This window comes from Musca autumnalis, unplaced genomic scaffold, assembly GCF_047663935.1.
Source record: "Musca autumnalis isolate F117 unplaced genomic scaffold, ASM4766393v1 scaffold_3, whole genome shotgun sequence".
Taxonomy (NCBI): domain Eukaryota; kingdom Metazoa; phylum Arthropoda; class Insecta; order Diptera; family Muscidae; genus Musca; species Musca autumnalis.
Window position 1 is genome coordinate 64,253,774 of NW_027411866.1, and position 13,970 is coordinate 64,267,743.

Genomic DNA, 13,970 nt, shown 5'->3' on the forward strand with positions numbered 1-13,970 from the left:
TTCATATGGACATGTAGTGGATTTGACAAAGCTTACCCTTGTATTTCTTGAGACTTGGTTGCTTCTGCCAATAACTTTCAAACAGAATTCCATATCATTATCTAAATTGCATCTACATTGCATGGACTGTGTGTCAAAGTTTGCTTTACAAACGATGTAAGAAACGAGACTGTAGATATTATGGGTCATGAGTTATTTGCTCTCATATGGACATGTAATAGATTTGACAAAGCTTTCTTGTATTTCTTGAGACTTGGATGCTTCTGCATCTAACTTTCAAAGTAAATTCGATATCATCATCTTAATTGCGTAGAGTGCGTGTCAAAGTTTTCTTTACAAATGACGTACGAAACGAGACTATAGATACTATTGGTCATGAGCAATGAACGGAAACAAACAAAACGATTCCCGTACCAATCACACAAAGCCACAAACTTTTCAGCTTCTCTGAATCGTTTCATTCTCACAACCAAAACAAAAACACAAACTTTTCAATCTAAAAAGATGGAAACAGTACGATTGCTGAAATGTAACTTCGGCTATGCTTTGCCGAGTTGTTTCATTCACCACCGAAACAAGAAGTATTTTTGGGAAACGTTTCCCGTGCGTATTGTCAGTGACACACTCAGACACACAAGCACACATGTGATTGCTTAACAACCCTATAAGTTAGCATCAGCATACCACAGTGAATTTTATCAACCACCAATCAGCATACCACAGTGAATTTTATCAACCACCAAACGTTTTTGATTTATTCACATGTGTTTAGTACTATTCCGTTTTCTATCTGCTCTTGTGGAATTGAGTACTTTTCGCTTTTCGTTTTGTTTGCACTCACGAATGTAAACAAAACTAAACAGCGAGCTCGGCCAACGTGGGTTATGTTTCGTTTTGCATTGTTCCTATGGAAAATACGAAACGAAACGATTGGAAATGTTATTTTAAGTATTTTTACGTACTCTGGTCATGAGTTATTTGCTTTCATATGGACATGTAATGGATTTGACAAAGCTTACCGTTGTAATTCTTGAAACGTGGATGCTTCTGCGTCTAACTTTCAAACGGAATTCGATATCATCATCTATATTGCATGAATAGTGTGTCATAGTTTGCTTTGCAAACGACGTAATAAATGAGACTGTAGATATTATTGGTCATGAGTTATTTGCTCTCTTATGGACATGTAATGGATTTGACAAAGCTTGCTCTTGCATTCCTTGAGACTTGGATGCTTCTGCATCTAACTTTCAAGCTGAATTCGATATCATCATATAAATTGCATGGATTGTGTTTCAAAGTTTGCTTTCAAAACGACGTAAGAAACGAGACTAAGGATATTATGGGTCATAAGTTATTTGCTCTCATATGGACATGTAATAGATTTGACAAAGCTTTCTTGTATTTCTTGAGACTTGGATGCTTCTGCATCTAACTTTCAAATTGAATTCGACATCATCATAAAAATTGCATGAATAGTGTGTCATAGTTTGCTTTGCAAACGACGTAATAAATGAGACTGTAGATATTATTGGTCATGAGTTATTTGCCCTCTTATGGACATGTAATGGACTTGACAAAGCTGACCTTTGTATTTCTTGAGTTTTGGATGCTCCTGCATCTAATTTTCAAATTGAATTCGACATCATCATATAAATTACATTGATAGTGTGTCAAAGTTTGCTTTAAAAACGACGTAAGAAACGAGACTAAGGATATTATGGGTCATAAGTTATTTGCTCTCATATGGACATGTAATAGATTTGACAAAGCTTTCTTGTATTTCTTGAGACTTGGATGCTTCTGTATCTAACTTTCAAAGTAAATTCGATATCATCATCTTAATTGCGTAGATTGCGTGTCAAAGTTTGCTTTACAAATGACGTAAGAAACGAGACTATAGACACTATTGGTCATGAATTATTTGCTTTCATATGGACATGTAGTGGATTTGACAAAGCTTACCCTTGTATTTCTTGAGACTTGGTTGCTTCTGCCAATAACTTTCAAACAGAATTCTATATCATTATCTAAATTGCATCTACATTGCATGGACTGTGTGTCAAAGTTTGCTTTACAAACGATGTAAGAAACGAGACTGTAGATATTATGGGTCATGAGTTATTTGCTCTCATATGGACATGTAATAGATTTGACAAAGCTTTCTTGTATTTATTGAGACTTGGATGCTTCTGCATCTAACTTTCAAAGTAAATTCGATATCATCATCTTAATTGCGTAGAGTGCGTGTCAAAGTTTTCTTTACAAATGACGTACGAAACGAGACTATAGATACTATTGGTCATGAGCAATGAACGGAAACAAACAAAACGATTCCCGTACCAATCACACAAAGCCACAAACATTTCAGCTTCTCTGAATCGTTTCATTCTCACAACCAAAACAAAAACACAAAATTTTAAATCTAAAAAGATGGAAACAGTACGATTGCTGAAATGTAACTTCGGCTATGCTTTGCCGAGTTGTTTCATTCACCACCGAAACAAGAAGTATTTTTGGGAAACGTTTCCCGTGCACACACACACACATGTGATTGCTTAACAACCCTATAAGTTAGCATCAGCATACCACAGTGAATTTTATCAACCACCAATCAGCATACCACAGTGAATTTTATCAACCACCAAACGTTTTTGATTTATTCACATGTGTTTAGTACTATTCCGTTTTCTATCTGCTCTTGTGGAATTGAGTACTTTTCGCTTTTCGTTTTGTTTGCACTCACGAATGTAAACAAAACTAAACAGCGAGCTCGGCCAACGTGGGTTATGTTTCGTTTTGCATTGTTCCTATGGAAAATACGAAACGAAACGATTGGAAATGTTATTTTAAGTATTTTTACGTACTCTGGTCATGAGTTATTTGCTTTCATATGGACATGTAATGGATTTGACAAAGCTTACCGTTGTAATTCTTGAAACGTGGATGCTTCTGCGTCTAACTTTCAAACGGAATTCGATATCATCATCTATATTGCATGGATTGTGTGCCATAGTTTGCTTTACAAACGACGTAATAAATGAGACTGTAAATATTATGGGTCATGAGTTATTTGCTCTCATATGGACATGTAATGGATTTGACAAAGTTTACTCTTGCGTTTCTTGAGACTTGGATGCTTCTGCATCTAACTTTCAAATTGAATTCGACATCATCATATAAATTGCATGGATAGTGTGCCATAGTTTGCTTTACAAACGACGTAATAAATGAGACTGTATATATTATGGTTCATGAGTTATTTGCTTTCATATGGACATGTAATGGTTTTGATAAAGCTTACCGTTGTAATTCTTGAGACGTGGAAGCTTCTGCGTCTAAAGTATAGTACACATTGACGAGCAAAACTGACAGTCATCGAGGTCTATTTCGTGAATATCAAAGCCTAACTGAAAAATGTCTTTTGTAATATCTAAATAATACCGTATATATTGTATTTAAAAGGTTTTTCGCTAAATAAAAGTTGTTATTTGCAGGAAACATTTCCTAAAAGTACGTTGGCTGTCATTTTTGATTGATAGTGTGTACTCCCCTTTACATTCAAACGGAATTCGATATCATTTGTGTCAAAGTTTATTTAACAAACGCCGTAAGAAACGAGACTGTAGATATTATGGGTCATGAGTCATTTGCACTCATATGGACATGTGATGGATTTGACAAAGCTTAACCTTGTATTTCTTAACACTAGGATGCATCTGCATCTAGCTTTCATGGATTGTGTGTCAAAGTTTTTTAACAAACGATGTAGGAAACCAGACTGTAGATATTATGGGTCATGAGTCATTTGCTCTCATATGAACATGTAATGTATTTGACAAAGCTTACCCTTGTATTTCTTGAGACTTGGATGCTTATAAGTCTAATTTTCAAACTGAATTCGATATCATCATCTATATTGCACGGATAGTGTGTCAAAGTTTGCTGTACAAACGATGTAATAAATGAGACTGTAGATATTATGTGTCATGAGATATTTGCTCTCATATGGAAATGTAATGGATTTGCCAAAGCGTAAACTTGTATTTCTTGACACTTAAATGCTTCTGCATCTAAAATTCAAACTGAATTTGATATCATCATATAAATTGCATGGATTGTATGCCAAAGTTTCTTAACAAACGACGCAAGAGCCGAGAATGTAGATATTATGGGTCATAAGTTATTTGCTCTCGTATGGACATGCAATGGATTTGACAAAGCTTACCTTGTGTTTCATGGGACTTGGATGCTTCTGCATCTAACTTTCAAACTGATTTCGATATCAACATCTAATTGCATGGATTGTGTGTCAAATTTTTTTTAACAAACGGCGTAAGAAACGAAACTGTAGATATTATGGGTCATGAGTTTTTTGCTCTCATATGGACATCTAAGGGATTTGATAAAGCTTACCCTTGTATATCTTGAGACGTGGATGCTTCTGCATCTAACCTTCAAACTGAATTCGATATCATCTTATGAATTGCATGGATTGTGTGTCAAAGTTATTTTTAACAAACGACGCAAGGACCGAGATTGCAGATATTATTGGTCATGAGTTTTTTGGTCTCATATGGACATGTAATGGATTTGATAAAGCTTACCCTTCTATTTCTTGAGATGTGGATGCTTCTGCATCTAACCTTCTTGAGTTTTGGATGCTTCTGCATCTAACTTTCAAATTGAATTCGACATCATCATAAAAATTGCATGAATAGTGTGTCATAGTTTGCTTTGCAAACGACGTAATAAATGAGACTGTAGATATTATTGGTCGTGAGTTATTTGCTCTCTTATGGACATGTAATGGATTTGACAAAGCTTGCTCTTGCATTCCTTGAGACTTGGATGCTTCTGCATCTAACTTTCAAGCTGAATTCGATATCATCATATAAATTGCATGGATTGTGTTTCAAAGTTTGCTTTCAAAACGACGTAAAAAACGAGACTAAGGATATTATGGGTCATAAGTTATTTGCTCTCATATGGACATGTAATAGATTTGACAAAGCTTTCTTGTATTTCTTGAGACTTGGATGCTTCTGCATCTAACTTTCAAATTGAATTCGACATCATCATAAAAATTGCATGAATAGTGTGTCATAGTTTGCTTTGCAAACGACGTAATAAATGAGACTGTAGATATTATTGGTCATGAGTTATTTGCTCTCTTATGGACATGTAATGGACTTGACAAAGCTGACCTTTGTATTTCTTGAGTTTTGGATTCTCCTGCATCTAATTTTCAAAGTGAATTCGACATCATCATATAAATTACATTGATAGTGTGTCAAAGTTTGCTTTAAAAACGACGTAAGAAACGAGACTAAGGATATTATGGGTCATAAGTTATTTGCTCTCATATGGACATGTAATAGATTTGACAAAGCTTTCTTGTATTTCTTGAGACTTGGATGCTTCTGTATCTAACTTTCAAAGTAAATTCGATATCATCATCTTAATTGCGTAGATTGCGTGTCAAAGTTTGCTTTACAAATGACGTAAGAAACGAGACTATAGACACTATTGGTCATGAGTTATTTGCTTTCATATGGACATGTAGTGGATTTGACAAAGCTTACCCTTGTATTTCTTGAGACTTGGTTGCTTCTGCCAATAACTTTCAAACAGAATTCCATATCATTATCTAAATTGCATCTACATTGCATGGACTGTGTGTCAAAGTTTGCTTTACAAACGATGTAAGAAACGAGACTGTAGATATTATGGGTCATGAGTTATTTGCTCTCATATGGACATGTAATAGATTTGACAAAGCTTTCTTGTATTTCTTGAGACTTGGATGCTTCTGCATCTAACTTTCAAAGTAAATTCGATATCATCATCTTAATTGCGTAGAGTGCGTGTCAAAGTTTTCTTTACAAATGACGTACGAAACGAGACTATAGATACTATTGGTCATGAGCAATGAACGGAAACAAACAAAACGATTCCCGTACCAATCACACAAAGCCACAAACTTTTCAGCTTCTCTGAATCGTTTCATTCTCACAACCAAAACAAAAACACAAACTTTTCAATCTAAAAAGATGGAAACAGTACGATTGCTGAAATGTAACTTCGGCTATGCTTTGCCGAGTTGTTTCATTCACCACCGAAACAAGAAGTATTTTTGGGAAACGTTTCCCGTGCGTATTGTCAGTGACACACTCAGACACACACACACATGTGATTGCTTAACAACCCTATAAGTTAGCATCAGCATACCACAGTGAATTTTATCAACCACCAATCAGCATACCACAGTGAATTTTATCAACCACCAAACGTTTTTGATTTATTCACATGTGTTTAGTACTATTCCGTTTTCTATCTGCTCTTGTGGAATTGAGTACTTTTCGCTTTTCGTTTTGTTTGCACTCACGAATGTAAACAAAACTAAACAGCGAGCTCGGCCAACGTGGGTTATGTTTCGTTTTGCATTGTTCCTATGGAAAATACGAAACGAAACGATTGGAAATGTTATTTTAAGTATTTTTACGTACTCTGGTCATGAGTTATTTGCTTTCATATGGACATGTAATGGATTTGACAAAGCTTACCGTTGTAATTCTTGAAACGTGGATGCTTCTGCGTCTAACTTTCAAACGGAATTCGATATCATCATCTATATTGCATGGATTGTGTGCCATAGTTTGCTTTACAAACGACGTAATAAATGAGACTGTAAATATTATGGGTCATGAGTTATTTGCTCTCATATGGACATGTAATGGATTTGACAAAGTTTACTCTTGCATTTCTTGAGACTTGGATGCTTCTGCATCTAACTTTCAAATTGAATTCGACATCATCATATAAATTGCATGGATAGTGTGCCATAGTTTGCTTTACAAACGACGTAATAAATGAGACTGTATATATTATGGTTCATGAGTTATTTGCTTTCATATGGACATGTAATGGTTTTGATAAAGCTTACCGTTGTAATTCTTGAGACGTGGATGCTTCTGCGTCTTAAGTATAGTACACATTGACAAGCAAAACTGACAGTCATCGAGGTCTATTTCGTGAATATCAAAGCCTAACTGAAAAATGTCTTTTGTAATATCTAAATAATACCGTATATATTGTATTTAAAAGGTTTTTCGCTAAATAAAAGTTGTTATTTGCAGGAAAAATTTCCTAAAAGTACGTTGGCTGTCATTTTTGATTGATAGTGTGTACTCCCCTTTACATTCAAACGGAATTCGATATCATTTGTGTCAAAGCTTATTTAACAAACGCCGTAAGAAACGAGACTGTAGATATTATGGGTTATGAGTCATTTGCACTCATATGGCCATGTGATGGATTTGACAAAGCTTAACCTTGTATTTCTTAACACTAGGATGCATCTGCATCTAGCTTTCATGGATTGTGTGTCAAAGTTTTTTAACAAACGACGTAGGAAACCAGACTGTAGATATTATGGGTCATGAGTCATTTGCTCTCATATGAACATGTAATGTATTTGACAAATCTTTCCCTTGTATTTCTTGAGACTTGGATGCTTATAAGTCTAATTTTCAAAGTGAATTCGATATCATCATCTATATTGCACGGATAGTGTGTCAAAGTTTGCTGTACAAACGATGTAATAAATGAGACTGTAGATATTATGGGTCATGTGTTATTTGCTCTCATATGGAAATGTAATGGATTTGCCAAAGCGTAAACTTGTATTTCTTGACACTTGGATGCTTCTGCATCTAAAATTCAAACTGAATTCGATATCATCATATAAATTGCATGGATTGTATGTCAAAGTTTCTTAACAAACGACGCAAGAGCCGAGAATGTAGATATTATGGGTCATAAGTTATTTGCTCTCTTATGGACATGCAATGGATTTGACAAAGCTTACCTTGTATTTCATGGGACTTGGATGCTTCTGCATCTAACTTTCAAACTGATTTCGATATCAACATCTAATTGCATGGATTGTGTGTCAAATTTTTCTTAACAAACGGCGTAAGAAACGAAACTGTAGATATTATGGGTCATGAGTTTTTTGCTCTCATATGGACATCTAAGGGATTTGATAAAGCTTACCCTTGTATATCTTGAGACGTGGATGCTTCTGCATCTAATCTTCAAACTGAATTCGATATCATCTTATGAATTGCATGGATTGTGTGTCAAAGTTATTTTTAACAAACGACGCAAGAACCGAGATTGCAGATATTATTGGTCATGAGTTTTTTGGTCTCATATGGACATGTAATGGATTTGATAAAGCTTACCCTTCTATTTCTTGAGATGTGGATGCTTCTGCATCTAACCTTCTTGAGTTTTGGATGCTTCTGCATCTAACTTTTAAATTGAATTCGACATCATCATAAAAATTGCATGAATAGTGTGTCATAGTTTGCTTTGCAAACGACGTAATAAATGAGACTGTAGATATTATTGGTCATGAGTTATTTGCTCTCTTATGGATATGTAATGGATTTGACAAAGCTTGCTCTTGCATTCCTTGAGACATGGATGCTTCCGCATCTAACTTTCAAGCTGAATTCGATATCATCATATAAATTGCATGGATTGTGTGTCAAAGTTTGCTTTAAAAACGACGTAAGAAACGAGACTAAGGATATTATGGGTCATAAGTTATTTGCTCTCATATGGACATGTAATAGATTTGACAAAGCTTTCTTGTATTTCTTGAGACTTGGATGCTTCTGCATCTAACTTTCAAATTGAATTCGACATCATCATAAAAATTGCATGAATAGTGTGTCATAGTTTGCTTTGCAAACGACGTAATAAATGAGACTGTAGATATTATTGGTCATGAGTTATTTGCTCTCTTATGGACATGTAATGGACTTGACAAAGCTGACCTTTGTATTTCTTGAGTTTTGGATGCTCCTGCATCTAATTTTCAAATTGAATTCGACATCATCATATAAATTACATTGATAGTGTGTCAAAGTTTGCTTTAAAAACGACGTAAGAAACGAGACTAAGGATATTATGGGTCATAAGATATTTGCTCTCATATGGACATGTAATAGATTTGACAAAGCTTTCTTGTATTTCTTGAGACTTGGATGCTTCTGTATCTAACTTTCAAAGTAAATTCGATATCATCATCTTAATTGCGTAGATTGCGTGTCAAAGTTTGCTTTACAAATGACGTAAGAAACGAGACTATAGACACTATTGGTCATGAGTTATTTGCTTTCATATGGACATGTAGTGGATTTGACAAAGCTTACCCTTGTATTTCTTGAGACTTGGTTGCTTCTGCCAATAACTTTCAAACAGAATTCCATATCATTATCTAAATTGCATCTACATTGCATGGACTGTGTGTCAAAGTTTGCTTTACAAACGATGTAAGAAACGAGACTGTAGATATTATGGGTCATGAGTTATTTGCTCTCATATGGACATGTAATAGATTTGACAAAGCTTTCTTGTATTTCTTGAGACTTGGATGCTTCTGCATCTAACTTTCAAAGTAAATTCGATATCATCATCTTAATTGCGTTGAGTGCGTGTCAAAGTTTGCTTTACAAATGACGTACGAAACGAGACTATAGATACTATTGGTCATGAGTTATTTGCTATCATATGGACATGTAGTGGATTTGACAAAGCTTACCGTTGTAATTCTTGAGACGTGGATGTCTCTGCGTCTAACTTTCAAACGGAATTCGATATCATCATCTACATTGCATGGATTGTGTGCCATAGTTTGCTTTAAAAACGACGTAATAAATGAGACTGTAAATATTATGGGTCATGAGTTATTTGCTCTCATATGGACATGTAATGGATTTGACAAAGCTTACTCTTGCATTTCTTGAGACTTGGATGCTTCTGCATCTAACTTTCAAGCTGAATTCGATATCATCATATAAATTGCATGGATTTATTTTTTATTTATTTATTTATTTATTTCGTTTATCCTAGCACAATGAGAATGACTAGATTCTTATAAATTAGTGCTAGTGGTATAAGGCAGTTTATATAAGTACAATATTAGGTCTTAATTATAAACTATATTAATAGTGTATATTTTTGTGAAGCAATTACATTTTTTAATTCAGTTTTAAACCGCAGGTTGTTGCTTATTATTTGTATGTTTGGTGGAAGACTATTCCAAAGACGAATCGTTGGTATGAAAAACTGTTTTTTGGACTTTGTGTTTTTAAATTTGAACTGTATAATTTTCTTCCCTCTTTTTGAATTTGCAAATTTTATGCGCTGTTTTAGGTAAGATGGATTTTGTGTCAAAGGTTATTTAACAAACGCCGTAAGAGACGAGACTGTAGATATTATGGGTCATGAGTCATTTGCACTCATATGGACATGTGATGGATTTGACAAAGCTTAACCTTGTATTTCTTAACACTAGGATGTTTCTGCATGTAGCTTTCATGGATTGTGTGTCAAAGTTTTTTAAAAAACGACGTAGGAAACCAGACTGTAGATATTATGGGTCATGAGTCATTTGCTCTCATATGAACATGTAATGGATTTGACAAAGCTTGCTCTTGCATTCCTTGAGACTTGGATGCTTCTGCATCTAACTTTCAAGCTGAATTCGATATCATCATATAAATTGCATGGATTGTGTGTCAAAGTTTGCTTTACAAACGACGTAAGAAACGAGACTGTAGATATTATGGGTCATGAGTTATTTGCTCTCATATGGACATGTAATGGTTTTGACAAAGCGCACCGTTGTAATACTTGAGACGTGGATGCTTCTGCCTCTAACTTTCAAGCTGAATTCGATATCATCATCAACATTGCATGGATTGTGTGTCAAAGTTTGCTTTACAAACGACGTAAGAAACGAGAGTTATTTGCTCTCATATGGACATGTAATAGATTTGACAAAGCTTTCTTGTATTTCTTGAGACTTGGATGCTTCTGTATCTAACTTTCAAAGTAAATTCGATATCATCATCTTAATTGCGTAGATTGCGTGTCAAAGTGTGCTTTACAAAGGACGTAAGAAACGAGACTATAGACACTATTGGTCATGAGTTATTTGCTTTCATATGGACATGTAGTGGATTTGACAAAGCTTACCCTTGTATTTCTTGAGACTTGGTTGCTTCTGCCAATAACTTTCAAACAGAATTCCATATCATTATCTAAATTGCATGGATTTTGTGTCAAAGTATATTTATCAAACGCCGTAGGAAACGAGACCGTAGATATTACGGGTCATGAGTCATTTGCTCTCATATGGACTTGGCAAAGCTGACCTTTGTATTTCTTGAGTTTTGGATGCTCCTGCATCTAACTTTAAAATTGAATTCGATATCATCATATAAATTGCATTGATAGTGTGTCAAAGTGTGCTTTACAAACGACGTATTTGGATTTGAAAAAGCGTAAACTTGTATTTCTTGACACTTGGATGCTTCTGCATCTAACATTCGAACTGAATTCGGTATCATCATATAAATTGCATGGATTGTGTGTCAAAGTTCTCTTAACAAACGACGCAAGAACCGAGAATGTAGATATTATGGGTCATAAGTTATTTGCTCTCGTATGGACATGCAATGGATTTGACAAAGCTTACCCTTGTATTTCATGGGACTTGGATGCTTCCGCATCTAACTTTCAAACTGATTTCGATATCAACATCTAATTGCATGGATTGTGTGTCAAAGTTTTCTTAACAAACGACGTAAGAAACGATACTGTAGATATTATGGATCATGAGTTTTTTGCTCTCATATGGACATCTAAGAGATTTGATAAAGCTTACCCTTGTATTTCTTGAGACGTGGATGCTTCTGCATGTAACCTTCAAACTGAATTCGATATCATATTATGAATTGCATGGATTGTGTGTCAAAGTTGTTTTTAACAAACGATGCAAGAACCGAGATTGCAGATTTATTTATTTATTTTTTTTTTTTGTATTATTGGTCATGAGTTATTTGCTCTCATATGGACATGTAATGGATTTGATAAAGCTTACCCTTCTATTTCTTGAGACGTGGATGCTTCTGCATCTTACCTTCAAACTGAATTCGATATCATCTTATAAATTACAAGGATTGTGTGTCAAAGTTTTCTTAAGAAACGAGACTGTAGATATTATGCGTCATGAGTTTTTTGCACTCATATGGACATGTGATGGATTTGACAAAGCTTAACCTTGTATTTCTTAACACTAGGATGCTTCTGCATCTAGCTTTCATGGATTGTGTGTCAAAGTTTTTTTACAAACGACGTAGGAAACCAGACTGTAGATATTATGGGTCATGAGTCATTTGCTCTCATATGAACATGTAATGTATTTGACAAAGCTTACCCTTGTATTTCTTGAGACTTGGATGCTTATAAGTCTAATTTTCAAACTGAATTCGATATCATCATCTATATTGCACGGATAGGGTGTCACAGTTTGCTGTACAAACGATGTAATAAATGAGACTGTAGATATTATGGGTCATGAGTTATTTGCTCTCATATAGAAATGTAATGGATTTGCCAAAGCGTAAACTTGTATTTCTTGACACTTGGATGCTTCTGCATCTAACATTCAAACTGAATTCGATATCATCATATAAATTGCATGGATTGTGTGTCAAAGTTCTCTTAACAAACGACGCATGAGCCGAGAATGTAGATATTATGGGTCATGAGTTATTTGCTCTCATATGGACATGTAATGGATTTGACAAAGCTTACTCTTGCATTTCTTGAGACTTGGATGCTTCTGCATCTAACTTTCAAGCTGAATTCGATATCATCATATAAATTGCAAGTTTTCTTTACAAACGACGTAAGAAACGAGACTGTAGATATTATGGGTCATGAGTTATTTGCTCTCATATGGACATGTAATGGTTTTGACAAAGCTTACCGTTGTAATCCTGGAGACGTGGATGCTTCTGCGTCTAACTTTCAAACGGAATTCGATATCATCATCTACATTGCATGGATTGTGTGTCAAAATTTGCTTTACAAACGACGTAAGAAACGAGACTGTAGATATTATGGGTCATGAGTTGTTTGCTCTCATATGGACATGTAATAGATTTGACAAAGCTTTCTTGTATTTCTGGAGACTTGGATGCTTCTGCATCTAACTTTCAAAGTAAATTCGATATCATCATCTTAATTGCGTAGAGTGCGTGTCAAAGTTTGCTTTACAAATGACGTACGAAACGAGACTCTATACTATTGGTCATGAGTTATTTGCTTTCATATGGACATGTAGTGGATTTGACAAAGCTTACCGTTGTAATTCTTGAGACTGGATGCTTCTGCATCTAACTTTCAAGCTATATTCGATATCATCATATAAATTGCATGGATTTTGTGTCAAAGCTTATTTAACAATCGCCGTAAGAAACGAGACTGTAGATATTATGGATCATGAGTTATTTGCTCTCATATGGACATGTAATGGACTTGACAAAGCTGACCTTTATATTTCTTGAGTTTTGGATGCTCCTGCATCTAATTTTCAAATTGAATTCGACATCATCATATAAATTACATTGATAGTGTGTCAAAGTTTGCTTTAAAAACGACGTAAGAAACGAGACTAAGGATATTATGGGTCATAAGTTATTTGCTCTCATATGGACATGTAACAGATTTGACAAAGCTTTCTTGTATTTCTTGAGACTTGGATGCTTCTGTATCTAACTTTCAAAGTAAATTCGATATCATCATCTTAATTGCGTAGATTGCGTGTCAAAGTTTGCTTTACAAATGACGTAAGAAACGAGACTATAGACACTATTGGTCATGAGTTATTTGCTTTCATATGGACATGTAGTGGATTTGACAAAGCTTACCCTTGTATTTCTTGAGACTTGGTTGCTTCTGCCAATAACTTTCAAACAGAATTCCATATCATTATCTAAATTGCATCTACATTGTATGGACTGTGTGTCACAGTTTGCTTTACAAACGATGTAAGAAACGAGACTGTAGATATTATGGGTCATGAGTTATTTGCTCTCATATGG